The sequence below is a fragment of the Parasteatoda tepidariorum genome, unplaced genomic scaffold, assembly GCF_982258835.1.
Source record: "Parasteatoda tepidariorum strain Cologne lab strain unplaced genomic scaffold, Ptep-v5.0 scaffold_14, whole genome shotgun sequence".
Lineage (NCBI taxonomy): Eukaryota > Metazoa > Arthropoda > Arachnida > Araneae > Theridiidae > Parasteatoda > Parasteatoda tepidariorum.
In genome coordinates this window covers 383563-393953 of record NW_028257373.1, presented here as the reverse complement: position 1 = coordinate 393953, position 10391 = coordinate 383563, and the positions used below count along the sequence as shown (strand labels likewise).

Here is a 10391-nt window from a genome sequence, read left to right as displayed (position 1 = left end):
TGTTAGAAATGAAATGTTGGAACCAACAGCCCAATAAAGGAATTCGGACAGATTTTTGATGGTCCAACATAAGAATAGCATCTTGTTTTGATGGTTCATCCATGTTGGACCATCAGAAATTTCCATCATATTATCTTAGAAATGAAATGTTGGAACCAACATGAGATACCATCATCCCAATATAGGAATTTGGACAGATTTATGTTGGTCCAACATTAGAATAGCAACATGTTGGACCATCAGAAATTTCCATCACATTTTCTTACTGCTCAAATGTTGGAACCATCATCCCAATGTAGGAATTTTGTCTGACAATTTATCGTCGAACATAATACAGGCAAATAGTTTTGATGGTATATTCCCGCTGGTCCAACAATAATTTGTTGGAACAATCACCTTATACATGATTTTAATCAGATTTATGTGATTTGATTAATCCTTATGGATCATCCAGATTTACTATCATTACATCTTGCTGTTTGACACGTAATCTCCATGACGGGTCTCATTGGGTAAAACGTTAAGCAAATTTAAGAAGGAAAAACTCAAATTGTGCGTGAATTTTGATTAGAATATTATTTATAAAAATAATTTTGTCCAAGAATAATTCATATCAGTATTTTTAAATGAAACATTAATACTATTGCGGCAATTATTCTCTAATATAGTAGACAATCCAGTATCAAAATAATTGCAATCCAGGCTAATTAGAAAGAAATATTAAAAAAATGTAAGCTTGTGACACATTTAAGAAATTAAACAAATTTTTTAAAAAAATTAATATTCAATGTCAAAATAAAATCAAGGATATTTATTTAAAATCTTTTATTTAAACAGAGCATATTATTCAAGCAACTTCTTTCCAACAACAAGCACACATAAAATTCACAATTATAATGGTCAGTCTTCATTTACAAACTTCTTTTAAACTAACTTTACTAATTCATTCCATATATGTCCTCGTATTACATCTAGAAGAAAAAATAAGAGCAATCAAATTAACAGCTTCTTTAAATAATTAATAATAATTTTTACTACAAGTAATAAAGTGAAATTCAAACAAGACCCAAAATAAATAAAATTAAACAAATTTAAAATTAGCCTACTTTTAAGAAAAATGTTAGGTTAATATTTGTATCAATTTGTGCATATGTTTATACAAAAGGACGTAAATGCAGAAAAATTGGCAGTTATAAAATTATGAAGATGTTTGGAAATATTTGGACAAATTATGTAGATTTTTTGCATCTTAGCACAATTTGTATAGACCAAATATTAAACTTTTTTGGAACTCCTTGATGTTAATATAAAATTATATGTAAATACTCTACTTTCTTCAAAAATATTTTTTTTAACGAATACCAAATTCATAAATAATTTTAGCTATTCAGCTAGTGAATTGTTATGCTGTTTAGTCAATTATTGACAGGGAAAACAATTCTATGCACACAGTGATTTCTTTTATGAAAGAAAAACGCATTATGAAATTACAGTTTTAATGAAGTTCGGGCAATCACATTTAACAATATAAATTGAGTAATCTTTTCTTGTGATCTCAGGGTTATCAAAGGTGGGCTCAGTCCAATAAAATCCATCTTTTTACACACCAAATAAGTTTCTTAACATTTCATTAGTTCCAATCAATTTTCTTTGAAATTACCTAATTAAGTTGCTCTTTGAAATAATTGTTGCTCGTTAAGTTGCTCTTTGTAATATATTGTTCTATAAACTTTTATGCCTATCTTTATTTTATGCCTTTTTACAACCTTATTCGCAAACAAAATTATTATGAACAAATTAAAATTAGCTAAATACACGAAAAAATACATTATAAATTATTAATATAAATTACTAAATTATAAATTATTAAAACACATTACTAAATTCTGAGATCTATAAAACAAATAATGTACAATAGCGATAATAGCGCATTTCATTTCACGGATGTTAACAACACTTCTAGAAATTCCATTCATTAATTAAGTTTCAATTTATAATTTTTAACTTATTATGCTTCATATTTCACACTTCATTTATTTACAATAACTTCATCCTTATGCAATTTATTGTACATGTAGAAGGCGACAAAAAATGACTGAAATAATTATATTTTATTTATAATTATATTTTGATTTCTAATATAACATCTATATTATATAAAACGCTAATATGTATGTATCAATAAAACCGATGATATTTCTTTTCTCGCGTTGGCAAAAGCTTTCATTTTTAATTGATAGGCTTCGGCGCGCAAGAGCATGTAGTGAGCATCATTTGGCTAATCTATATTATATAAAACGCTAATATGTTTTAATTGATAGGCTTCGGCGCGCAAGAGCACATAGTGAGCATCATATGTCTAATCGGGTGAATTCTCACCGAATTATCAAAAAATTCTCACAAAATTATCTTCATTGAAGCCGATGCTTTACATTCGGTGTTCAGTACTGTTTCATATTGTTTTACAACACATGGTTTTAGCCCTCTGGTGGGAAAGACTTTAAAATAAAACTTACAACAGTTACTTTTCTCAACATCTGAAATTTAGAATAGTGTGATTAAGAAAAATATGTGAACTGTTTGCAATTTCAAATTAATACTGAAATGCACAGGCTTAGACTTTTCTACAGTGAAAAGTTTTCGGAACTTCAGTGTTCAAAAAAGTATACAAAAGCTAGACGCTAAGAACGTATCCAATGAGCGAGTAAACCGAGCATCGGATTGCGAAGCAATCCGAAATGAACTGCGAAGGCAGTTCCGGGGGTTGGTGAGCACCAGTGAGCAGGGGGCGAAGCCTCCTAGTTAGATATATTTTTCTAATCTAAACATTAGATATGTAAATAATTATATCTAATGTTTATATTAAAGCAGGGCTTGAGATTTTTTTCATTCAAATACAAAGAACTTTGATTTATGACTAAAAAAACATCATAAATGTTTAATCAAAATTAAATTAATATTAAAAGTATATTATAAGAATATCTTAGAAGTTCTGGCTACCTAAAACAATTTTTCATTATAAAACATAGCTTTGAATGCATAGCAACCATTTTGAAACAAATCCCTGATTGAAATTCAAAGACTAGATGAAATAGAGAATTTAAAGAATGCTTTAAAAATTAAAACAAAGTTTCAATTACCAAACCATAATCTTAATTTAAAATTGTGATTTCTTCCTTTTCCCTCCTGAGTTTTAAAATGACAAAATAAATGTAACAAATTGCATTTATAAAAGTAGTCATTCATCAAAAAATAAATATTTAATCTATATATTTTTTATATTAAAATATTAATTTTTAATCCTATATTAAAATACATAAGTTGAACTAAAAAAATTCCATTGAAATTTCTTTTTCACAAAATTTCTTAATAGAAAATCTGATAATGTCAACATACTGTAAACATATGAGAAAAAAAAATACTTCAATGTATTTTACTAATCTGTACTTTCAATCTCAAGAATCAAAAGATTTTGAAAAATGTAATTTCAAATTCGTTGGAATTTAACAAATACCAAGAAAAGAAATAGTAAAAGTACCAATACTTTAAAATGTAGTTTTTTAACTTTTTAAATATATATATAAAATCAGTTGATTTAAATCAGTGATTTTCTTTTAAAAAAATCAGTTCAATCAACAAAGCCCTGATTATAAGTACATATAATACAGGTTTTTGCAAACACTGCTACAAACCCAACTCTTTAAAAGTTAAGCAGGGAGACTTGTTTATAATTCATTAACAAAATATTGAATACATCAGCTTATGCTGATGGGCAAAAATATAAAAAATTAAACAAATAAAATGCAGCTTCTTTTCTTATTAACTTAAAAAATATTTTAAAAAACACAGTTTCAGAAAATTTCTAGTTCCAGTGAGTGTATTTTAATTATAGTTTTATTTTCAACTGTCAGAAACTTGAGTTTGATTAGAAAATAAATGCTCACAGTTGCCAAAAGAAAAAGGCAGGAAAATCGATTTTATGCATTGAAAAAAATATATGCAAGCTAGTATGCGACATAAAAAATAATCCACACACAGACTTTTATAAGTATGTTATATTAAATAAAGGTTAACAATATCAGAAATAATATAGCTACAGGATGCGAACTGATTTAAACAACTGTAATAGGAACTTTACAACTGTGCAAAACCTTTCAATATTTTACACTTGAAAGCAATTTGGAACTATATATGCTAAAATAAAAAAGTAAAAAAAATTAATTAAATAATGAAGAATTTAACTGTACTTAAGCAGTTCAGTTTATCATTTAAAAATTATTAATATAAAAATTTAAAATCAATTATCCTACTTCAAAAAAGATTTTTAACAGACAAAATATAAAGTTCAACCCATTTTTTAACAGTTGTTGAATGTAGGAAAATAGGAATAATTATTGCTATTGCTTGAATGAATATAAGTAAAAAAAATCTAAAGCATTGAAAGTGGCAACTGTAAGAAAAACATATGACTCATTAAAAATAACCATCACAAACTTAAGTTTTAACATTTTTATCAAAAAAAAATTTAAAATAATAATTATCACTAGTAAATTATACTTAAAAAAGCATTGTCTTCAACCCTAATGTTACCGCATTTATTTCCAAAAGAAATGTCAAGTGTTTGACTCAGCATATATTTTCTTTAACAGAATTTGTCTTTTGTTTCTAATTCTACACAAAAAGCAAAATTTTTTTTATTACCTTATTTTCAAAATTATTTGGAAAATTAAGAAACAAGAACATTATAAATGGAACAAGCCTTTAGTAAGGTTGAAGCTTAGGCCTGGCCATCGAAGAACTGCGATTTGGTAACTTTTGAATATTGAAATTTTTTCAAATAACATCTTTTACTATTGTGCGAAAACTCAAGTCAGTACTTATTTTAGATATCGAAATGTCGCTTTACAAGCACGATGGCGTAAAATTGGAACACCCTATTTTTAAACCTTAATTATTTCAGGTTTTTTAATTATTATAAACAAAATGCTTTTCAGGATTTTGTATATTTCAGCAAGTTTTGATTTTAATACTTTTCGATCCACAAAAATGTTAGTTCCAAATGTATATATATTTCCTAACATCTGGTTCTGTTAAAGATTTTCTGAAAATTACAAACAAAAGATTCTTTTATTATTATACTGGAATGATTTGTTCAGCTTGGACGATCTAATGGACATTGCACCAATAGAACAGCAAATGGGAATTTACGTAACGACCATTATAACAGAAGAAGAGCACAAATGGGGGTCTTAATAATGAGCGTAGACTATTTTACCTTAATTGGTAATAATAAAGCAAAAATGCAAAGTAAACTGGAATATATATATTGAATATACAAACATTATGCCCTCAATATGAAAGCTTAATATATATACTAGCTTAATATATATAATAATATACTAGCAGCCGAAGCTTTGGCGAAATGACACCTTGCACCATCACTCTAGACCAGTGATTCTCAACCCTTTTTTTTTGTGGCGGCACACTTTTAACGATTTTGAAATTTGACGGCACACAATGAAAAAAAATTAGTTTAAAAGTTTTTAATTTATCACTAATACACTGTGTTAAATAGTTCGTGATAATAATTTTGAATGTAAAATAAAATAATATGTACTACAAAAGCACGTTTATTAAGAGACTAATTATTTCTTTCGACTAATTTTTTATTAGTTAGTAACAGTTATTTATTTTTTTGCTAGTTATTAATTGTTAGCTTGTTTTACGTAGTTATTAACTGTTAGTTTTTTTAAATTGTTATTTTTTTGTGATTTCCTGTTAACTAGTTTTTTTGCTAATTATAAATTGTCAGCTTATTTTTTTTGTTAGTTATCCTTTGTTAATTTGCTTTTATAACTATTAATTGCATAGCTTACTTTAATGATTAGCTTTAATATCCGTTTGAAAATTAATATTTAACTTTCTTTCTTTTGTTAATTAATAATTTTAATAGTCATTAAATTTTCTACCTATTTCAACATTCTTTTAAAATTGCCAACGACAATTTAAACGCTTCCTTCTTATATTAACTTATTTTAAGATTATCAGAGACAAGACAATCGCCGACTTATGTATATGTAAAAACTTTTCTTTAATTTAAACTTCACTCTTTACTAAAAAAGCATTATAATCGTATCATTTCTAATATTTGGAGGCACATTTTAAGAATTTAGCGGCAAACAAAAGTGCTGCGGTACAGTGGTTGAGAATCACTGCTCTAGACATTGAAGTAAATATATTTAGCAAATAAAAGTCAGACATTACAAAAAGTTTACATACTCAATTGAAGAAAAAAAATTCTTTTAAAAAGGTAGAATCAGGATTGTTTTTCGCACTAACAAAACTATCAGGATTGAGAATCCAATAAAAGAAAAAAAAATAATTAGAATACTTACTCATCCTCTCAAAGGCATCACTTCTCATCCAAATGATCAACTCAACATTCAGAGGCTCCAATTTTCATTTCAACTCCTCCAAACTAATGCACTGAAAAGTAAGCCAATAGAAAAAAAAATAAATTGCATTTTATTCCCTTAAACAGAAATACATTGTTTAGAAAGGAATTAACATTTTAAAGGAAATAATATTTATGTTTACAACAGCGTTAAGCTAATTGCGCTCATGTAATGGGAATAAATAATGTTAATAATGTAGTATATTTTCAGTCACTTTAAAAGATTAAAAAATTTTTTTAATAATTTTAATGCTCACCTTCTACCCACCAGTAAATCCTTCTATTGTGTAGCAAAATTAACAAAAATTAAACTTAGCAGGGAATACTTCAGGAACATGGACATGAACATAGTGGATAACAAAAATGCTCACATAAAATATAACTATTGAAAAAGATTGGGAAAACAGAAGATCATAACAATAAAATGAAAGAAAAACAAAATTGCTTATTAATATATAAAGCATCACTAGTGTTGTAGGATACTAGTCTTAAAATTTAGTCTCAAAAGTTACGTGCTCAGCGACTTAATTCTAAGATCCGGGACACAAAGCCTTATTGCAACACTTTGGGCTACCTGAACCCCATTTCGAATCTTAATCTCAGAAGAGATTATCTTGTGAGATTCAGTCAGCCACACAGATATTTGTCCTCCATGTGACGGAGGTTCAGGATTTTGGTACTTTGCCATATGCACCGAGTGTTTGCGTACGGACAAATGCATCCACATCTGAATGACGATCTTACACCAGAGACTAAATTCAAAAGACTTTCAACAATATTAATAACAATTGTTTTATCAATCACTTTCTTTGCTACAAATATCTTCTAGATACCATCAAATAAAAAATATATAATTTTAATCCCCACCGTTTATGCATAAATCCTTTAATGGTGAATCAAAATTAACAAAAATTAAATTAAACTTAGCAGGGAATACTGTTTGAACATGGATGTGATTATAGTGGATAGCAATAAAGCTGACATCAAAAATAACTGTCGAAAAAGATTAGAAAAACAGAAGATCATAACAATAAATTGAAAGTAAAACAAAATTGCTAATTAATATATAAAGCATCACTAGTGTTGTAGGATACTAGTCTTAAGATTTAGTCTCAAAAGTAAGACTAAATTCAACAGACTTTTAACAATATTAATAACAATTGTTTTATCAATCATTTTCTTTGCTACAAATATCTTCTAGATAACATTAAAAAAAAAATTATAATTTTGATCCCCACCGTTTATGTTTAAATCCTTTTATGATGTATCAAAATTAACAAAATTTAAATTAAATTTAGCAAGGAATACTTCTTGAACATGAATGTGATTATAGTGGATAGCAAAAAAGCTGACATTAAAAATAACTGTCGAAAAAGATAAGAAAAACAGATCATAACAATAAAATGAAAGAAAAACAAAATTGCTTATTAATATATAAAGCATCACTAGTGTAGTAGGATACTAGTCTTAAAATTTAGTCTCAAAAGTTACGTGCTCAGCGACTTAATTCTAAGATCCGGGACACAAAGCCTTATTGCAACACTTTGGGCTACCTGAACCCCATTTCGAATCTTAATCTCAGAAGAGATTATCTTGTGAGATTCAGTCAGCCACACAGATATTTGTCCTCCATGTGACGGAGGTTCAGGATTTTGGTACTTTGCCATATGCACCGAGTGTTTGCGTACGGACAAATGCATCCACATCTGAATGACGATCTTACACCAGAGACTAAATTCAAAAGACTTTCAACAATATTAATAACAATTGTTTTACCAATCACTTTCTTTGCTACAAATATCTTCTAGATACCATCAAATAAAAAATGTATAATTTTAATCCCCACCGTTTATGCATAAATCCTTTAATGGTGAATCAAAATTAACAAAAATTAAATTAAACTTAGCAGGAAATACTGTTTGAACATGAATGTGATTGTAGTGGATAGCTATAAAGCTGACATAAAAAATAACTGTCGAAAAAGATTAGAAAAACAGAAGATCATAACAATAAATTGAAAGTAAAACAAAATTGTTAAATAATATATAAAGCATCACTAGTGTTGTAGGATACAAGTCTCAAAATTTAGTCTCAAAAGTAAGACTAAATTCAACAGACATTTAACAATATTAATAACAATTGTTTTATCAATCACTTTCCTTGCTACAAATATCTTCTAGATAACATTAAAAAAATATATATATATATAATTTTGATCCCCACCGTTTATGTAGTAATCCTTTTATGATGAATCAAAATTAAAATTAAATTTAGCAAGGAATACTTCTTGAACATGAATGTGATTATAGTGGAAAGCAAATAAGCTCACATCAAAAATAACTGACGAAAAAGATAAGAAAAACAGATCATAACAATAAAATGAAAGAAAAACAAAATTGTTTATTAATATATAAAGCATCACTAGTGTTGTAGGATACTAGTCTTAAAATTTAGTCTCAAAAGTAAGACTGAATTCATATGACTTTTAACAATATTAATAACAATTGTTTTATCAATCACTTTCTTTGCTACAAATATCTTATAACATCAACAGTTAAATTTTTTTTTTATAATTTTGATTCCCACCGTTTATGTATAAATCCTTCTACCTATTAATATTTAATTTCTTAACAGTGAATTAATTTTCTTTAAAATGGAATCTGAATAAATTTTTAAGAGATCTCGTTTTATTTTTACAAAAAGAGCGTATTTATTGGGATCAAATGGCAAGCAAAGCATGGAAAAACGATTAGGGAAAACACTGATGGAAGAATAATGGAATTTCTGATTTGCCGCAATCTATTAATAGCTCGATCTCCACAAAATTTAATAAACATTGCAAATAAATTATATAGAAGAAAAAGACAATAAAAAAATAATAATTATTAAAAGAATAAATAATTTTACATAAACTTACATGAGAAAACCACGCCGGATTGTGGAATAACAACTGACAAGAAGAAGTTGAGTTGATATTTTGCTACTCGACCCAAGCGTAAAGTTTGAAAAGAACACTCAAGCACAATTCACACTGCATCTCTGATTGCCCTTGACGCGGGGTCGAATGTATAGAAGCAACGTATATCAAGGAGCATTCACACCGACTGCTACCTTATATATGAAACATAAATGCTGTACTTTTTGTGAGAAATGAAAGCATAATCTGGAATTTTAAATTAAGCAATATAAACTGTTATTATCTATTTTTCTTAATTAAAATTGCAGGGTTCGATCCCTGATTCTGCTAACCTCTCACCGAGAAGTGCATGCATTATACGTGCTCTGCAAAATCTCTGGAATGGAAAGTCCTGTGGTCAGTCGCTTAGCAGTACCATGGGTACAGGAATCTGGTGAAAATTTCTTTTCCCTTCATATCTATATATAAATTGAGGAGATGGCGTGACGAAATTTGTGATGGCAAACTTCTTCGGATCATTCTCAGTGATGTTTCCCAGACCGTTGTCAATAGCCCATTGTACAGTTCTAGTGCGACATAAATAAAAGTACCTAAAGTATCTACTCAACCTTTTGTTTCTAACCACTATCTCATCATAAGTTATATATAGTTTTGTTTAAAAAAAATATTTGAGGTAGAATTCTTGGCCATGGATGGTGCGACTGAAAAAATACAATCACAGCCCCTTGCCCTAAGAACCTATGACAACAAAAACAATATATATAATTATTTTGAATTATCTCATATTTCCACGCCATTATAAAATGTTATTAGAATATGCCCGACTTAAGTAAATGTGTAAGGAAAATACTTTTTCCCCCCCTGTCATTTAATCTATCTCTCGTTTACCTAAATCCACGAATCATTCTAATTTCAATAATCTGAATATGCATAATATTTTGTAAATTGAAAACCTACCTCAATGTTATTATATTTAATAACTATTTATATTTTAACCTTTAATAGTACTTTTATAAATAT

General features: G+C 27.7%; 1 long non-coding RNA gene across 1 annotated transcript; it reads right to left on the bottom strand.

Moving 5' to 3' along the window:
• Positions 1-790: 790 nt before the first annotated feature.
• LOC147800839 (uncharacterized) lies at positions 791-9504 on the bottom strand. Its single transcript, XR_015431075.1, has 3 exons — positions 9372-9504; positions 6396-6486; positions 791-971 (listed from the first exon to the last, which is right to left on the bottom strand). It is a non-coding gene; the product is annotated as an uncharacterized LOC147800839 (long non-coding RNA).
• Positions 9505-10391: the final 887 nt, after the last annotated feature.